Below are 19,916 nucleotides of genomic sequence, written 5' to 3'. Positions count from 1 at the left end.
GAAAGAGTGATAACACCACCAGGGTATATAAAATGTATATTTTATATAAAATTTGTGTTGATAAAAATTCTAAACCTGTTTCAACATATCAATATGTGCCAATTTCCTGCAAGCCAACATTTCATAAATCATATTCAAAACAAATACCAAAAATACATGACTTACATAATTAAACACTGATGTATTAAATTTACACATGGGCATAATCTTTCAAATTTAAAGATATTTTTCCATGCCAGGGTCTATGTATTCAGCAATGGTTGGGGAGAAAAATAAATCCTTAACCAGAAGTCCTTTTCTTAATGAGTTCATTGGTTATAAGTTTGAGGCCACTCCTTCATGTCACCTTGGGCACCCTTGCAAATTAGAGACATGGGCCTAAGGTAGTTCTTGTTGATGGCTCTCTCTCTCCCAGAGTCTCTAATTACCTCATCCCAATTTATAAGCTTTAGTCTTTGCTCACTGAGTTTCTTCTAACTACTAAGATTAAAGATGGCCCATCAGTGGGCACCTGGGTGGTTCAGTGGTTGAGCATCTGCCTTCTGCTGAGGTCTTGATCCCAGGGTCCTGGAATAAAGTCCTGCATCATGCGGCTTCTCCCATAGGGAGTCTGCTCTCCTGACTATGTCTCTGCCTCTCTCTGTGTGTCTCTCATGAATAAATAAATAAAAATTAAAAAAAAAAACAAAAACAAAAACGATGGCCCATCAGGATTGAATACCATTATCCTGACCACCCAGCCACCAAAGGATCTCTTTCATTGTCTGTCACTCACCATCCTTCTGAGAAATCCTATTGATCTTCATCATATAACAAAGAGAAAGCACAATTTCAAAAGATTAATGGTTCTTGTGACCTCTTCCTTCTTTTCTATTATTTAAAAATTTATTTCCTACCTAAAATCCCCTTCCTTAGGCAATTCCTCATTCTCCCAAAGCCACTAGTCTTTTCCACCATCTACCCAAACCCTACCCATACTTCAGGACCCTACTCAAGTCTTACCTACTCCAGAACCCTTCCCTGATCCTTCAGTCTTCTGTGCTTTGCCCTAACTGAACCTCTACTGTGCATATTATACCATCTAGTTTAGGCCTGGATTGTACATAAGCTTAGATTTACTTGAATTGTTTCATATATTAGTTTTCTTTTTCTAACTAGAGACTCTGATGAGGAGAGAATTATGCTTTATACTATTTTTACACTCCTACGGTGATCAGTAGGATTGCAGAACCCAAAGTAGGTGTCAAATACATATGAGTTAATAGATTGATAAATATTACAGTTCATTTCCACTTCGCAAATGATAATAAAGCAATATTTCTGCAACTAGCTAGAGCAGATTCATTTCCTCTAAAATTACCATTTATAAAATGTTATAAATAAGCTTTGCAATAAAAATCATCCCTTCTAATACATTGGTTTAGCTCACAAGCATATAAGGTGCTGATCCCTGCCTTCCAGGAACTCATATTCTCACGAGAGAAAGGCATGTCAATAAATTAAGATGCAATGTGAAAAATGCCCCCAAAGAGGCAAGGTTTACCACACAAAAGGTCAGGGAGAAAGCAGTACTTCCAGAGGGCTCTAATCAGACTCTGCAATCTAATAAGTAATGTCCCACACAACTTTCTGGATACAAATTTGGAACTTTTCTCCCATTTGCCCTTACTGTGTAAATAACCAGTGTGCTTTGAAACCATAAGATTTATCATCTGTATTGAAGTTTGCAGCAAAATAGAAACTGGAGATAAGAAACAACTTAGAAAGAAAAAAAAATCATAATATAGTTTGTATTTGAGGAATGTAAATTTGGAAAAATATGCAATGTGAAGTCATACTGATAGTTTTTTGTTCAAAATAAAAGCCATACTCACCTGCAGCATCTGTCTACTTCAATCATGTGATTTACTGTGGTTTTGCTTTTTCATGCTTGTACAATTCCTTGTACATATGCCTGGGGACTGGCATAGGTTCAACTGGCTTTTATTCAGGCCTATCTTTTGGTAAAAATTAGTGTAAGATAAAAATACTGCTTTTTCTTATTTTGCAATCTTAACGTCACATGATAATGTGAAGATTTTGCTGCACATCAGCATATACATCAATTGTGTGTTTCAAAACTTTTTGTACTTATTGTGAATGCCCTTTCTCACATTTCCCTTTTATATTTCAGGATTTTATTATCCTTGCTAGATTTGTATAAAAATATGATAAATATATTTCATTTTCTTCCAGAAGCAAGTGGAATATAGCTTTGACATAACTCACATACATTTACTATTATTTTTTACCATAGCTAATGTTAAATTATTTAGTTCAAGTTTGTATTTTTTAATTTATATTGCCATTTATAGAGTAACTTTAGAACCATCTTAAATGTAGTAATGCTTATTTTAAAGGTGCTATTAAATTGGACATTCACACCAAAAATATAAACAAGTTCAGCTGATAAGTAGTAGCTGGTAGCAGGGGAAAGTGGTAAGACTTACTGATCTAGAAAAGAAATGGGGAATAGTAACTGTAATGAAAAGTGGTCCAAAGTAGAAGTAAAGGCAAATATGAGATCTAGAGGAAGGGAAAGGTAAACGGGTATCATCTTTTCTTGAAATTTCTAAATTATGTTTGATAGTTAAAGTGAAAAATTATAACACTGTCTAATGGGATTCTAAATGTGTATGCAGGAAATATTTAAAACAATTACATTACAGAGAAAAACAGAAATGGCTACTTAATATTAGACAAAGTAGACTTCACAGCAAAGAAAATTGCCAGAGATAGGTGGGGGACACTCTGTAATAATAAAAGGGTCAATCTACCAAAAATATTAGTATATAGTATGTAACAACACTAAATGTGTATTCACCAAAAAACAGAGTTACAAAAAATATAAAACAAAAACTAGTGGAATTAAATGGAGAAATAGACAAAACCACAAACATAATTGGATAGTTCAACAAGTCTCTTGAATAACTGAACTAGACAGAAAAGCAACAAGGATATAGAAGAACTCAACAGCACCAAAAGCCAACAGGATCTAATTGACATTTGTTGAACAGCCCACCCAATAACAGTTGCACACACATTCTTTTCAAAAGCTTATAGGTTATATATTAAGATAGGCCATCTTGTGTTACTGTAAAACAGATTTCAACAAATTGAAAACAAATGAAATCATTTAGAGTATGCTCTCTTATCATCATGGACTCACACTAGAAATCAATAACACAAATATAACAGGAAAATTTCTAAACACTTTGAAACTAAAGAACATACTCCTAAATAATCCATGGATCAAAGGAGAAGTCTCAAGGTAAGTCAAAAATTATACTATACACATTTGCGGGACACAGCTAAAGCAGTGCTGAGAGGGAAATTTATGCACTAAATTCACATACTAGAAAAAAGTAAAAATCTCAAACAATAATTAAAGCTATTGCCTTAAAACCCTGGAAAAGGAGAGAAAAACCCAAGTGGAATGACATATCAAAGAGTAGATGAATGAGATTGAAAACAGTAAAGAAAACCAATGAAACAAAGAGATATTTCTTAGAAAACAGCTATAATATTGTCAATCCTCTAACTAGATTGGCAGAAAAAGATGTAAATTACCAATATCAGGAATGAAACAGGAGATATCACTATAGACTCTGAAGACATCAAAAGGATATTAAGACTATGAACACCTCTACACACTGAAGTTGACAAATTTGAGGAATCTGACCAATTCCTCAAAGAACACAAATTATCACAGCTCATCCTACATGAAAGAGATAGTTTCAATAGTCCTATATCTAATAAGGAAATTGAACTTGTAATTTAAAAACTACCCTGTTCAGTCCTCCAGGCCCCGAGGAGAACTGGAGAGTTCTACTAAGACTTTAAGGAAGAATTAATACCAATTTTCCAAAATCTCTTCCAAAAATACAAGAGAAAGGAACACTTAATGATTCACTGTATGAAGTTAGTATCTCTCTGATACCAGGGCCAGGCAAAGAAAGTAAAAAACAAAGAAAACTACAAGTTAACATCCCTTATAAACATAGACATAAAAATCCCTCACAAAATTTTTGCAACAAGTATAATTCAGTAAGACATAAAAACAATTATATGCCCTGACCAAGTAGAGTTTATTCCAGAGGTATAGTCCTGGTTCAATTTCTGAACACTAATCAATGTAATTTACTGTATTAACTAAAGAAAAATTCATGTCACCATTTCAACTGAAGCAGAAAAAAATCATTTGACACAATTCAACACTCACTTGTAACAAAAACTGTCCAAAAAAAAAAAGAGGTAAACTTCCTTAACTTGATAAAAAGCAACTATGAAAAGCTACAGCTAACATTTTTTTTTTAAAAGCTGAATAGTGTCCCCCAAAAATTAGGAACAAGGCAAGCAAAGTTTCCTCTCACCATCTTTATTCTTTTATTCAACTTAGTGCTGGAAATTCTAACCACTGCAAAAACGCAAGAAAAGAAAAGAAAAGAAAAGCATATAGATAAGAAAGGAAGAAGTAAAATGTCTTTATCTATGGATGACATGATTGTCTACATTGAAAATTCCAAGGAATCTTTAAAAACACTAACAAACTCCTATAGGTAATAAGTGAGTTCAGAAAGATTGCAGGACAAAAGTAAACATGAAAAACTTTATGTCATTAAAAAACATTATATTACTATATGTCAGTAATCTTTACATGGACACTGAAATTAGAAATGTAATACTACTTATAGCTGCTCAAAGAAAATAAAATATGAAGATGTACATCTAACAAAATATGCATAGGTATTGTACGGTAAAGATGACACAATGTTAATCAAAGGTGATCTAAATAAATGGAGAGACTTCTTATGTTCATAGATTGTAAAGCCAACAGAGTAAAGATGTCAAACCTCCCCAAATGTATTTCTATAAAAATCCCAGCAATATTTTTGTACATTTAGGAAATATTATTCTAAAATATATATGAAAGGTTAAAAGAAATGAGAATAGCTAAGACAATTTTGACAAAAAAGAACAAGATGGGAAATGTCACTCTGCCTGATATTGAGTTTTACCAGATAGCTACAGTAATCAAGCAACAGTAGGATATTGATGGAGGGATAAATATGCAGATCAATAGAACAAAAAGCTCAGAAATAGTACCACACTTACTGTTCAATTGATATTTGACAAAGGTACAAAAGAAAATCCATCAGCAAGGATGGACTTTTCAATTAACACTGGAGCAATTAGACATCTATATGCAAAACAAAAACAAAAAACAAAAAAATATGACATAAACCTAACACCTTTTACAAAAATTAACACCAAATGGATCACAGACTTATATGTAAAACTTTTAGTTACAGAACTTTTAGGAAGAAAAAAAAACACAGGAGTAAATCTTTAGTAGCTAGGGCTCAACAAACAATTCTCAGGCTTCATACTAAAAGCAGTGACCCATAAAATTGAAAGTTGGTAAATTAGGCCCCAAAAAATTTTAAAAGTTTTATGTTACAAGAGATCTTCCTTTCTTTTACAAGAGATGGAAGAAAATATTTTAAAACCACATATCCAACAAAGGAATAGCATCTGGAATACTAGAAAAGAGTCTCAAACTCACTAGTAAAAATCCAGTTAGTAAAACCACTATCATGCCAATACCTGCCTATCAGAATGGCAAAAATAAAAAACTAGTGATAATGCCATATGCTGGCAAGGATGCAGAGAAATGATCATTTATATATTGCTGGTGAGAATGCAAACTAGTACAACCACTCTAGAGAAGTTTAGCAGCTTCTTAAAAAACATACAATTGCCACACTGCCCAGCAATTCCACTCTTGGGCCAGAGACATGAAGACATAGTCACACAACAATCCACATATGAATATTTATAGCAACCTTATTATAACAGCTAAAAACTGGAAATAACCCAGATGTTCTTCAACAGGTGAATGTTTAAACAAACTGTGGCATACTCAAGCTTTAGAATACTATCCGGTAATAAAAAGGGAATAATGTGTTGATACAAGCAACAACTCAAATGACTCTCCAGAGAATTATACTGAATGAAAAAAGCTAATCCCAAAAGGTTACATACTGTAGGATTCTATTTATGTAGCACTCTTGAAATGATAAAATTCTATAATTTTATCCCCAAAGGTTAGTGGAGAACAGGACAGAGAAGACCAAAGAAAAGTAGGTGTGCCTATAAAACGACAATATGAGGAATCATTGTGGTTATGGAAATATCCCATAACTTGACTATATCCGCATAAATGTCCTGGTTGTGATCTTCTACTACAGCACTGCGAGATGCACCATTGAAAGAAATGGGTAAAGAGTACATGGATCTTTTTGTGTTCTTAACAGCTGCATGAGAATCTACAATAATCTCAAAATAAAAAGTTAAATTTTAAAATAATTCAATATAATGGCTCTCACGTTTTTAAAAATTAAGCACAAAGATAAGATACGTCAAAAAACATGCAGGAGAAAACTATGCTTCTCCCTTCTAAATTATCTGCCTAGCAATCTAAGATGAGAACGGAATTGGGAGTATAATAAATTTTAAAGATAGGTTAATTTTATATAAACAGTAACAGGATAAACCAATAATATAAATTGTAAAAATATAATTAATAGGTACAGATAGCCACAATGAAAATGTATAGAAACACAAAAAGAATGGATTTTGAATTTTTAGTAGTCTCCAAGAGTCAGGATAGTCCCTTTTTAAGTAGACTCATGTGTTTTGTTTCATGAAATTATGCAGCAATTTAAATTAGAGCAGATGATAAAGTAAAAATGAATTCTGATATACTTTGTATTTATAAAATAATGCCAGAGTTGATACACTTATGATAAGTACCACGTACATCACTCACCGTGTCTGCACTTACAAGAAACATGCTCTTTCAACCACGGTCACACTGTACCCGACCTGCCTTGGAGCAAAACCAAGTCACTACAAAATTAACTCAGGAAATCAATGACCTAACTTTGGTTTTGCTGATGTAGGGAGGTAGGTAGGTAGGTAGGTAAGTGAAAAGTAGGGAAGGAGGGAGGGAGATAGAGATAAGTAAGGTTGTACAATTGGTTTAAAAGTTTGGGTTAGATTGAGTCACTGTTTTTAACCCATCACTTTAAAATGTGAACACACCTTAACAGAAGAGTTATACAGAGGGCAGACACTAAGTGGCTTCTTTGAGTGACGTGTCTGAGTTAGGCTTTAACTAGCCTAGTCAGTTGAGTCAAAACAGTCACCGTGGTTGTGTTGCGTAGCTAAGTCTGTGTTTTTAGAATCATAGACATTGTGGATAATGGCATTACTTTTTTTTTTAAAGATAATAAATACTTCAGAAGTCCCTTTTTTACTGATCTTTAGCAACATTTTTAGATTTAAGGAATAAAGAAGTGGGAAAAATCAGCATGTTATTAAATCATATTTTTCTTCCCTGAAGATTAACCCCTAAATTCCATGTTGACACGCCATCGCAACTTCAGGCTTTCATCACTTATATTTAAATGCCACTGCAATCTTTGGTCGGGTCTGACTCTCACTGATTTTCCTTCCAATCTATTCTGAGCCATCTACTTCTTAAAAATACATTTTCGCATTTTCACTCCCCAACAAGGACCCCATCCTGACTTGGTACTGTCAGCTCCTCCAGCCCTTCACAATCTATTCCAATTCCCCTATTTACTGAGCCTTGCTTCCTGCAACTCACTCACAAATATATTTCACCCCAAGCAAGCAAAGTGTCCTTACTTGCCCCTGTGCATACCCAAATCCCTCGCGTCTGATATCCTCCTGGCATAGATCATTCCCTTACCTACCCCACTGCATTCTCTTCAACCTTCCTCTCTAATCTCCACGCCACCCATACTGTCAGGCCCAACTCAAGACCACCATCTTCAGGGAGTCAGTCTGGCTTCCCAGTCCACAGTCCAAAGTGATCCTGAAGTTATGCTCAGAATCAAAGCCAACCATGTGCCCCTTAATTGTCCTCTTACTCATTTTCTTACTCATCTACTCTACAGAAATATATTGAACACTTATGTATGTCTAACGTACTTTGGTAATTATAGCAGTTCTTGCACATCCCTTATATTCTATGATTATATATCTGGCAAATAAAATCAATCTTGCCTTATCTTCTTTTCCAGACTCCTCAGTACCCAGCAGTATAGTTGGTATATCATCATCACCATTAACATCACCAACATCAAATATTAATGGAGCTGTTTCTACCTACTGTCAGTACTCTCCGCAGTGCTGGAAGCTCAGAAATATAAGACATGGCCTTGCAATCGCAGTTCAGGGAGGAAAGTGCCAAATTGATGGTATGCACAATGGTAGAAGAGCGAAAAAAACAGGAGCAGGAACCAGAGGTAGGGGGGCTCGTAGGGTTTCATCTTTTTTTTTTTTTTTAAGTGGATCCTGCAGTGCTCTTCCCAGATACCCTTTTTAGGACAGATACACCCATTTAGGGTTGTTAGGAATATCAATATCAATCAACCATAACACCCTGCCTTTAGCTGCAAAGACCTGCCCTGCTCAAGGTGACAGGGGCAACTCACAGCCAATGACTGGCTTATTCAGGGAAACAAAACCACAGGCTCCTCTGCCTTGATTTGAGTCAACTCTGAAGAGCCATCTAGCCTCAGGGACCCTGCAATGATCAGATGCTGAGACCTCACTGGTAACTGCACTGCCATTCAACTGCTCACTCTGCCCAGTCTACCTTGCTCACTTCTTTACCTTTCTAAAGGTATCACCCATGACTGCTCTCCAACAGAACTTTGGCATGCAACTCCCCATCTCACAATCTGATTCCAGGGAACCCAACCTCCATTCTTGCTATTGAGATAAGAGTGTGCTTGCTTACACATTTCCTAGCTGAAATAAAGTTCTAGTTCAGAACACTATAAAACAGCTGTGTCATCTTATGTTCACTTTTCCAATATTCTTGAAGTGGGTAGTATTTTTATCTCTATTTCTACAAAAGATAGTGAAGAGTAGAGAGGTAAAATGTCCAAGATCACACATGTACCTTTAAGATAGCAGATACAAGACTTAAACCCTGACCTTCTTGATCTCACCCTGTGTCCTCCATCCTACACCAGCTTGGAAAAGTGCCCTGGTTTTAAGAAAACACTTGGCAGATGAACACTGGGTGTTATGCTATATGTTGGCAGATTGAACTCCAATTAAAAAAGAGAGAGAGAGAGAAAACAACATGAACATCAAAAGAGGCAAACCTGGGTTTTTGTTTCCTACCAGTTATTAACCATGTGACTTTGATAATATTACTTAACCTCTCAGGACTTTCCTAGGCAGCTCTGTGTCCATATAATGGACAGAGCACTGTCATGAAGATTAATTGAAATGGGAAAGGCATTATTTCCTGTTCTCACGGAGGAGTGGTGGTGTATAATTTCAAGTAAGTTTATAGTATTCAGATTGTAGAAAATTTGGAATGTTTTCCTGATCATCTCATTGAAAGGGACTTTTCCTTTTGGTCCTCTCCACTAAAGTGATCTCTTACTTCTCTGGAGTTCCATGCTCTATTATTTACATGGTTGACAGACTGTTGTTTATTTCTCTGGAATCTTATGGTACATATGTTTCTTAGAAACATAGGTGTTGGGTTTTTTGTTGGGTTTTGTTTTTGTTTTAGTTTTTTAGTAGTAGACCTTATTTTACAGTTACTGACTTTGTCAATAAGTGTGTGATGTCCTCAAAGGCTTGAATGGTCTTAAAAGTCTTTAGACACCTCTCAGATCCCAGATCACTAAGAGCCACACAGTAAATGCTACCTTGATGTATGTGAACTTTGTGGTATATGCTGAGTAAACAGATGTTTTGTTAGGCTGCACCTGCCCCAGTAAGTAGTCCACGAAGGGGAAAAGATAATAATTCAGTCTGCTCTGCAAGACATAGAAGAAGGGTAAGTATAGGAAGCAGTTAACTGAAACATACAACTTGCCCAATAAAAGAATGTGGACTTCTGGATGTCAGAGTCTGTTTGTACCAATTGTCGACTAAATCACTCATTCTCTTGGATAAGAGTAAAGAGTATGGGGAGAAACAGGAAATGCTCAGCCAATGCTGTTCATTCCTGCAAAACATGGAAACAAAGAGGACCAGGAAAAGAGTTCTCCAATAGAACACACTTCCAAACATTAATCAGTCAAGCCAGAAATAAAGGCTTTTGCTGAGATGGAGGATGGGGTGGAAATGCTGCTGTAGGAAATGTGATAGGGAGTCAGCAAAAGAATTGTGAACAGCCATAAAATTAGAAAGCATGACTCTGTACAGATCCAGTCAGAATAGTTTTGTGATTTTCTATAGCAACATTCAACAGCCCAGCTGTGTGATGAGCGAAATAGTAAAGATGACCCTGGCTAGGGTAGAGAAATTCTCTTCCCTTGTTGATTCCTTGTGCATGTTCCTACATTAAATTATATATGACAAAGCAGCAACTAATTAGAAATATTAGCCTATTGGATCATAGGTCTTATCCTCTGATCAGAGGGGTAGTAGAGCAAAGCTCTTAAGAGAAAAAGCTCGGCACATTAACAGCCCTAGGTTTGAATCCAGTCCCTACTCTAATTAGTAGTGTCTTTGGGAACATTATTTAACCATACTGTATAAACACAATAGCATATACCCCTTAAATTAATTGAATTAAATAAGACAATGCATAAAGCATTTAACACAGTGCTTATAAATGCTGAATAAATGGGAAGGAACAGAACTTGAAATTCGCAAGAATAAGCACTATTTGCTTTATAAGTTATAAAAATTAGATTAAAATTTACAAAGCTAGCATTTACCACAATTTATAATTAAATACAATTTGTGTGTTTATTGCCTGCTTCCTGACTAAACCATAGATTCCATAAATGCAGATACTTTCTCTGTTTTGGCCAAACATTCCCCAAATACAGTACCCAGCACGTAAGAATTAATTGATCAGCTAATTAAAATAAGCATGGTACCAAGTTCAGAAATTGTACCACAGGAATACTTTATTAGGAACTTCACCTTATATATCCAGATCACTCTACAAGTCCACAGTGATTAAAAAAATAAATAACAAAAAAAATGGGCTAATTAAATCTTCTTCTGAATCTCTACACTTAGATTATCCTCCTTTCCTGAGCAAGAGACAATCTTCTATCTTGTTGGTATGGCTTTCCGTGGCTCTCCCTCCTGGGCGAATTTCATCTTCTACTGGCCGATTAAGGGAATGAGAGCTTTCGGGATGTGTGTGCACGCTGCTGTGTGTTTTGTTGTATATGCACATGTGTCTTTTCTCATCAGCATAACACCTTTCCATTGTCACCCAGAGCTGTCTCCTCCTCCTATTTACATTTCCTCCATTATCCCTAGTTAGTATCCATACCCACCACCTTGATTTCCCTCTACAATCTGACCTGTTAGATTCTTGAATCTTCGATAACTTTTACCAAATAGTGTAATCAGTAGCATGGAAAACTGTCCATCTTTCATACTTTTCTCAAAATTGTGATTAGAGTATGCAGACAAACATTTGTTTGGTTATCACTTTTAAAGCAAAACTCCTAAAGCACCTTTTAACGTAAAAACCATGAAGGGATACTGGATGTCAGGTAAGCAAACACAGATAAGAAAGGGAGCTGCTAACTTCTCTGTTGACTGACATGGTTGTGCCAGAGTTTTCAGCTTTTCAGGGCTCATTTTTACTTTTTGAATACATAAGAAACAACTAGAAGCTTCACATCTGCTTCTGTGAACTGTTGTTTACTGGAGAGCGCCTCTTTAGCTTAACATGGGTTGACTACAAACAATACTTATTTATTTTCTTATTGCTCTTTCCAGTAAATAACAGATCTTACCTAAAAAATGGCTGAGGCCACCGTAAAGGTTTGTGATTCAAACACCAGATGACAACGTGCCATTCCTCACACACAAGGAATCCTTCTCCTGGACCATCTACAAGAAGGGCCCTCAGATCTGCACAACTTTGAGAATATTCAGCTGGTGGAACTTAGATTGCATTTGTTGTATGCACCCTACTAATTTTTTTCTAGTTTCTTTCTTGAATTTACCCTCAGGTTGTATCTTAATCTATAGTGGCTTCTGTTTGGGAATTGAGTATTATGAATTTCAAGGAGAAGATTAAATAAATCCTCTTTTAAAAATAAACAATTTAAAAAATAAATAATTTCAAGGGTGTGATTAAAGATGTCCCAGTGGCTGAAAAATTTGTCTGATTTATTTATCTGATGAATTTTTCCAAGTTTCTATTGGTACAAAAGAAAGGATAGTTTCCAAATTATTGATTTATTTCACCTTCGGTCAAATTCTGAAAACATATGTGAAAATTTATTCAGGGTGATTTAAACCAACATAGCCGGATGAATAATATGATTTGGCCGTTGACTGATGGAAAACAAAAGCCACCACATCACTGGGTCACAACCAACAAGAACAGGGTGTTTCTCAGATGAAAGCTCTCTTGCAGAATTAGGTGAATGCACTCAATCTCATGCAGCAGATCATTCAAAGATGAGTTAATCCAAAGAGAATAAATACATAGTCCTCAGAGAAACAACTATATAAACCAAAAAAATAATCAGCATCAATATGTCAGACGTAAACCACAATAATGTATAGTCAAATACTTGGAAAAAAATCAAGTGTGTGTTCTTTGGGGAGAGGATGCTGATTCCTGAAAAGATTATGAATGGCTTGGCTAGCTGTTTTGTTTCTTGAAGAACAATTACATACTTTAAGAATGAAGTTACAATTCTGTCATTATTTCATGTCCTTCTAGTACTTATTAATTATCATATATTATAGATCCTCCCTTAAGTTAGTAGTTTTCTAGGAGACCACTGGAGTATTATTAATTCAATTGCAGCAATAATTGACCCAGTAGAATGCTGGTGCTCTCTCCGATTGAAAGCGCCTTCCAAAGTGCTATGTGTTCAGAGAAGGATTTTTGTTGTTGTTGTTAAAGAAACAATAAACCTCCTGAAATCGGTTACATAAGCATTCATGCAAAGTCTTCTATGTGCAAAGCACCATGTTAGATATTTGGAGAGACATCCAGGAACATTACATTTTCATTTTTTTTTATCTAAATTCAATTAGCCAACATATAGTACATCATTATTTTCAGATGTAGTGTTCAATAATTTATCCGTTGTGTATAACACCCAGTGCTTATCCCATCACATTACATTTTCAAAAGGAAAATAAGAAATGAACACAAGTAACTTTAAAACAAGGCCGAATATAAACATGATAGATTGGAACTTTAAACAATGCACCATAGGAGGAAAGAGGAAAGATGTATTCAAGTCCAGAGTAGTTTGGAGATTGGGGGTTGTCTTCAGTTGGAGAAAGGGCTTATTTACTATTAGTTGTTACTCTAAACTTTTGTTGTAACAAAAATAAATGTCATCCAGAATGTATCACAGACATGAATAAATGATGAAATACAACCAAAACTCTACACAAACTACTCACTTACGGGTCCTCACCTCCCAACACAGTCACCAAGCCCGTGTGCAGTAGCCATACATGCACCCTCTGATATTCAGCTGGAATCATGCACCTACCTGCTTTTTGAATATTTAGCACACTTTAGGGATCCCGGGGTGGCGCAGCGGTTTGGCGCCTGCCTTTGGCCCAGGGCGCGATCCTGGAGACCCAGGATCGAATCCCACATCGGGCTCCCGGTGCATGGAGCCTGCTTCTCCCTCTGCCTATGTCTCTGCCTCTCTCTCTCTCTATCATAAATAAATAAAGATTTTAAAAAAATAATAAAAGTTTCCTTTACCCAGGATTATACTCACATAAGAGGTACATGAAAAACTAGAATTATATTTAAAGAATGACACAATGTTGAAAATCAAAACTTTTAGGTTTGTCCCACTCCTCGCCGTCTAATTGCACTATTAATCCGACCTCCCTCTTTTTCCCTTTTTTTCCTATAGAGGAGACGTAATAGTTTGCAGAAGGCTTGCTAGCGCACAAGTTTTGAAAATAGGGTCTTAATTGAAAAAGATCGCATTTGTAAGAATCAGCCGCCTGGTATGCCAATAAAAACCAACAACTAAATTCCAACACAGGTCCCACAGCCTTCTCCTGGTCTTTTCCTCAATGCTTAGTGTGCAGTTCTGACTGTAATCTAATAATTGCTTTTCTGATCCAAATATCAATACTTAATGTTTATCACCAGAATGCCAAGTTAGATGGCCTGGCCTCCTCCTCCTCCTCCTAATAAGAAAAAATGACCTAAGCATTAGCCAGGCTTTGATGAAATAGGGAGTGAACTGAAGGGAGCCTCCTTCCGCCAACACAGCAGCAATGTGTTTTGTCTCGACTGAACTTCCACAAATGTGTAATTTATTTGGAAGAATATGTTACAGATAAGCAAAAAAAAAAAAAAAAAAGGCATCTGGAAGCCTTCTTGCCAAATGGTAACTTTCTGGAAGGTTCCTCATTTAGAAGTAATTTCTGGAAAATTTCTTGATTAATACAAATCCGTGAACAAACTTAAAAATGATGGCTTTGTTATTGCTTTGGCACAATATGTTAACAACACTGTGAGTGCTGCCAAAACTCTGAGAGTTCTTTCATGCGGATTATGGTCTTGTTTACAGATCCAGCTGTACTGAGGCCTTGTCCACGGTGGTAACCTAACAATGTTCCCAGTGGGGGTGCCCATTAGGGGAGGGGAGACTAACTGAAGTTTAGTTTGTTTAAATTGAGCAAGAATGCACAGCGGCACTCAGATCTTTGGGGAATGTGTTGGAAGCATACCCTTTCTGGGATCTGTTTTCGTTTATTTAAGGGGGATGTTTGCATTGCTCAAAAATTGCAATACACAAACTTGCCATACAAGATGCCTTCCAAATGTTTACTGTGGTCTATACAGAAGTGAGCAGAAAACACAAATAATACTAGATTGGAGTGAAATGCTAAATGAAAAAGGTAATTGCTAGCCTCTGAAATTTTTACTAATTAAAAACCCAAACTACTTTCTGTGATATATATGTGTGCATGCACGCAGAAAACCTATTCCCAAGTAGGACCATATAAATTGGATAGGAAAGGTAAACAAAACACACTGAAGAATATGAATCTCAAACTGTCGGAAACTGGCTTTCATTAATAGGACACTTATGCAAATATTTTCTTTTCATTGCTTTGCATAGATTTGTATACATGAATTTTACTGGCATTTTATTTTACAGGCTCTAATGACAAAATAAAAATTGCTTTTTTTCCCCAAAAACAAACGTGGGAAACAATAGAATCACACATTTTCTCACCTTAGACAAAAAATTTAACAAGATTTTAGTGGCTGTATGTTATTACCAAAAAAGAATCAGGAATATTCATTGCCTCTACGTTAACTTTCTGACATCTATGAAGTCCCTAAATGAAAATAATCTGTTCAGAAGAAGCTTTCGCTTTTTCTGCCTTCTGTCCTTTCTGCTAAGAGAGGATCAGGAATAGACCAGCGAGACCCCAGGCTGCTGGGCCCCTTAGCCGAACTCTGGTAGATAAAGGCCTCCTCAAGTGTTTCCTCCCTGACACCCACCGAGAGGCCATGGCGCTTCTGTCATGTTAAAAATGTATTGAGCTTGAAGTTCATCTCTCAGATATCATTTAGGTCAAAATAAAATTCTTCCTGGAAAACTCATGATTCACAGTTTTTAACCTGAATTCAGTTTTGTTCAAGTAATTTCATCAGAGGATTTATTTTCTACTTGATTCAAAAAGTGAAACTCCAGTGAATATTTTTTAAAAGCCATGATTTTCATTTCTCAAAAAAAAAAACCTCTCTTAATATTTCACTATATAATATTATCCTGGATATCAATACATCAATATTTTAATTAAATATACCCTATTCTCTGGTTATAATATAGAAATCTTGCTAATATACAAGAGAAAAACATGAAGTTGCCCATTTTTCATAAAACTGCTCAGCCATTTATGCAGTGCCTTCGTATTTAGCATTCCCACATGCAAATGGCATCCTGTGCAGCTCTGTCCATGAGGATGCAATGCATTCCAAACTTCAAGATCAGTGATGGAGGACAGAGGGTTATCACTATGGTCATTGGTTTACAGAGACATCTTTATTCTTCTTATTAATGAATTTTACCTCCACATATTTCTTGAAAGAACTGCCTTGTATGTTAACATAGTTTTTGAATTAAAATTAGTAAAAAGCAATATAATAAAATATAAGGACAAAGAACACAGCATCAGCCTACCTAAGTTTTTATACCAAATTTTCTACTTACCAACTATGAACCTTTGGATAAGCTACATGTCCTGTCCATGTCTCAGTTTCCTCATCTATAAAAATGGACCTAATAGTGGTAACTTTTCCATTGGATTGTTTTGAGGATTAAATGGAATAATACGCACACAACATTTTAACAAAGTGCCTGGAACATGGTAAACCCTCAATAACTGCAATGTATAAAAACAATACCAGACAGATGAGCCATTAATTTTAGTTGAGTTAATTTTTCAATTATTTTTAGTACTTTCCATGTTTTGAAGCAGTTAATAGGGCCATTTTAAAAAATACCAAAGGCCATGTTGACAGACACAATATTACTAAAAGTATTTCATAATTGTTCTGACAATATCTTACAATCAAATCTGGAAATATTTAGAAACTATTAAGTTTATGAAAGACAGACCTGACTGAACAATTTAGAACCAAGCTTTTTGATATACTGTTTTCCAAATTCCCTTAGGGATAATAATGTGAGGTTAAAACAAAACAAACGATAGATTGTGACATAGTCCTATGGATCTATAACTAATATCAACAAAGATAAGTTTAATACCCAACTATTTTCCAGAATATTCTATTCAGTATATAATAGTTCTTTACTGTGAACTATTTTCCTGCATTCAAAATTCAGCATGTATTCTCTACTGACAACTTAATTTCAGAATACAATTACCAAATATACAAAATAAGCCTTTTTAAAATAAGTCCCTTAATATCTATAAGAAACTGCCAAATGTGCCCATGCTCTGAGTTTCCTCAACGTGGTGACCATAAGTCTCTCATAAATTAGCACCAAAGAGGCCCAGTCACTGTTTCTAGGTTGAAACCTCTCCAGATTTTTTTTTTTTAATTATATTTTAGCAATTCTTGGGATCTTTTTTTTTTTTTTTTTTTTTTTTATTTATGATAGTCACACAGAGAGAGAGAGAGAGAGAGAGAGAGAGGCAGAGACACAGGCAGAGGGAGAAGCAGGCTCCATGCACTGGCCGGGAGCCCGACGTGGGATTCGATCCCGGATCTCCAGGATCGCGCCCTGGGCCAAAGGCAGACACTAAACCACTGCGCCACCCAGGGATCCCCCTCTCCAGATTTTCAATGCTACCCTGGTTGAGACCAAACAGTCCAGGGGCGGGAAGAGATAGGGATGCTTTAGTGCCAATCTCAGGATTATATAGTTACACATAAAGTATTTTCCTAATACTGTTCATTATTCTGATTTGCTCCCAAGGACACAGATGACATAAGGTATTAGGAAAACAAGTACCTTTTAAAAACATTTCGATGTTTATAATTTCATGATTGAAAAATGAAACCAATGTTTTTGCTTTCTAGAAATGAACTATGGAGTCTCTTTATTACCTCATCGGATTAAACGAGTTAATGAGCCAGACAAGATATTTGTTAGATGTAGTCACATAACTCTTAAAATAATCTTGTCCAAATCAGCACCCCATATTTCCATATGTAGTGATAAGATTGATCAGATTGTGACACGTGCTAATGGAAGCTGAGAAATTTGGGGAAGATAAGTTAGAGTAGCATGCGTGAGAACTACTGGGTATAATGTTCCTCCTGAAATTACAAGTTCACGCACAACATTGTCAAACATCTGTGTGTAGTAATTTTATGTTGTTGTTGTTTTAATCCTTTCTCTGGGGGCACCTAGGTAGCTCAGTGGGTTAAGCATCTGCCTTCAGCTCAGGTCATGGGCCCCGGGTCCTGGGATGGAGTCTGCATTGGGCTCCCTGCTCAATGGGGAGCCTGCTTCTCCCTCTGCCCCTCCCCTAGCTTGTGTTTTCTCTCTCCCTCTTTCAAAAATTAATAAAATCTTTAAAAAAAAAAATCCTTTCTCTGTGCCATTCTTTTTTTTTTTCTCAAATGGGGGCCCAGTCATTGAATCTTTAGGATTGAAAGTCATTCTGGAGGAAAAAAGAAAGTATTCTTCACCATTGCAGTGAATCATTCGTAGCTAAAGGCGGCCTTTGTTCTCAGTCACCGGTTAGCCTGCACTTTCATAGCCTAGTGCCTTCCACCAGAGCCCCTTGATATATTCACAGAAATGATGGAAGATGCATGAGACGTGAAGGTGACATGTGCAGTCTCCAGGAGGAAACTGATGCCCTGGTTGCTCGCTAAGGAGCCATCCTGGTGTTAGCCGCATCTGCAGCCATCCGGCTGCCCTCCCAGCTGGAAGGAAGGTGCTAAGCAGCAGCTGTCAGCAGAAAGACAGACGCAAGGGGGTGAAGTCTCTCCAGTTCCCAGAAATAAAAACTGTCCATGAAAATCTCCAGTACCGTACCCTGATAGCTGTCTTCCTTGCAAGACTTCGGACTTAACTTCCTTGAAACTTCTTTAGCCCGCTGCCTTACCGGTTTCAGGGCGATGCATTACTCAGCCACTGCCTGTGAAGTGAACCAGAACAATCTGAGGTTAATTCACCTCTCCCAGCAATCATAAAAGTTTGTTCGTTCATAGATTCGACAATGAAATTGTTACTGATTAGTCCGAGTCAAAAATCTGCACTTTCGTCATTTCAAAAACGATTTAATTACCTTTTTCTAATGCAGTATATATGCTCCATTTGCCAAGACAAAAGAGCTATTATTCAACACGAAAAAAATATTGCTGTAGCAAGCACAGTAACTTTTAATGTTTTCACTGCTGAACTGTCAAAATGCGAACATTCCCACCCTCACCCCTGAAAAAATGAAAGTATGGAACCATAGTATAACCTTCACTTTTATAGTAAGAGGTTTCTAGAATATGACAAAGAAAACATAGCAATTTCAGCCAGGTCATAATTTAGTATAAAATAAAACAAGACATTTAAACCCGAGGAGGAAAAAAAAATTCTGAGAGTGGTAGAACTATCAAACTATGTGTGCAATTTCCTTGTGCTCAAATTGCATTTTCTCCCTTCAGTGTTATATGGAGCAGGGTCTTGCCCTCTAGATTAGAGACTTTTGCATTAGAGGAAACTAGGTTATGTCTTCCACTGTCAGAGACAGAAATTATGAGCTAGAGTGCATTTTAGCCAGTCACTCTGAGAAATGTTAGCCCAAGGGGGTAATAATTAGAACTGTTTTTGTCAGGTGACTGCATTTTAAGCAGTGATGTGTCTGAGAATCTAGCTGAGGGGTTTAATATAAATATAAATATTTTTTTCAGTCAGCATTGTGGCTTGATTTTTTTTTTTTTTTTGCTTTGCTTTTTATTTCAAAAGTAAGCACTTTTCAGGAATTATCAGCTAAAATGTCCCACAGTTTAGTATTATGGTGACCCAATAATATAATATAGCCAGCAGAAAATGATACTCGAGCAGTATGAGAAGTTAATGCATAAACCTATAAACCAACTCATTATGAGATCATCATGTATTTACGGACACAAATAACTAGTCTGTATACACTGTTTCTAGGAATCTAAGCACAAACATCGATAAGAATTTCACTTCTGAATTATCATATTACTTAAGTTGTTATCTAATACAATTTAATTTAGTTCCCACAAATAAATTTTAAAAATAAAAAAAATGTAATTTATGGACTTTTGGAATACTTCACCCTGGTATAGCCCCTCTGGGGTCAGGGTCCCACAGTAGGGTGGG

The 19,916-nt window shown here is 36.2% G+C and overlaps 1 long non-coding RNA gene across 2 annotated transcripts in view; it reads right to left on the bottom strand.

Moving 5' to 3' along the window:
* LOC112915494 (uncharacterized) overlaps nt 1-18,735 on the bottom strand; it is a 274,898-nt gene extending 256,163 nt beyond the window's left edge. For both annotated transcript variants that reach the window (XR_003234083.2, XR_003234082.2), the window contains exon 1: nt 18,609-18,735. This is a non-coding gene — a long non-coding RNA (uncharacterized lncRNA). The remainder of the gene's footprint in view (nt 1-18,608) is intronic.
* Nucleotides 18,736-19,916: the final 1,181 nt, after the last annotated feature.

Source organism: Vulpes vulpes, chromosome 14 (genome assembly GCF_048418805.1).
Source record: "Vulpes vulpes isolate BD-2025 chromosome 14, VulVul3, whole genome shotgun sequence".
Taxonomy (NCBI): Eukaryota; Metazoa; Chordata; class Mammalia; order Carnivora; family Canidae; genus Vulpes; species Vulpes vulpes.
Note: the sequence above shows the minus strand (reverse complement) of the source record. Positions and strands in the feature narration are given on the sequence as shown.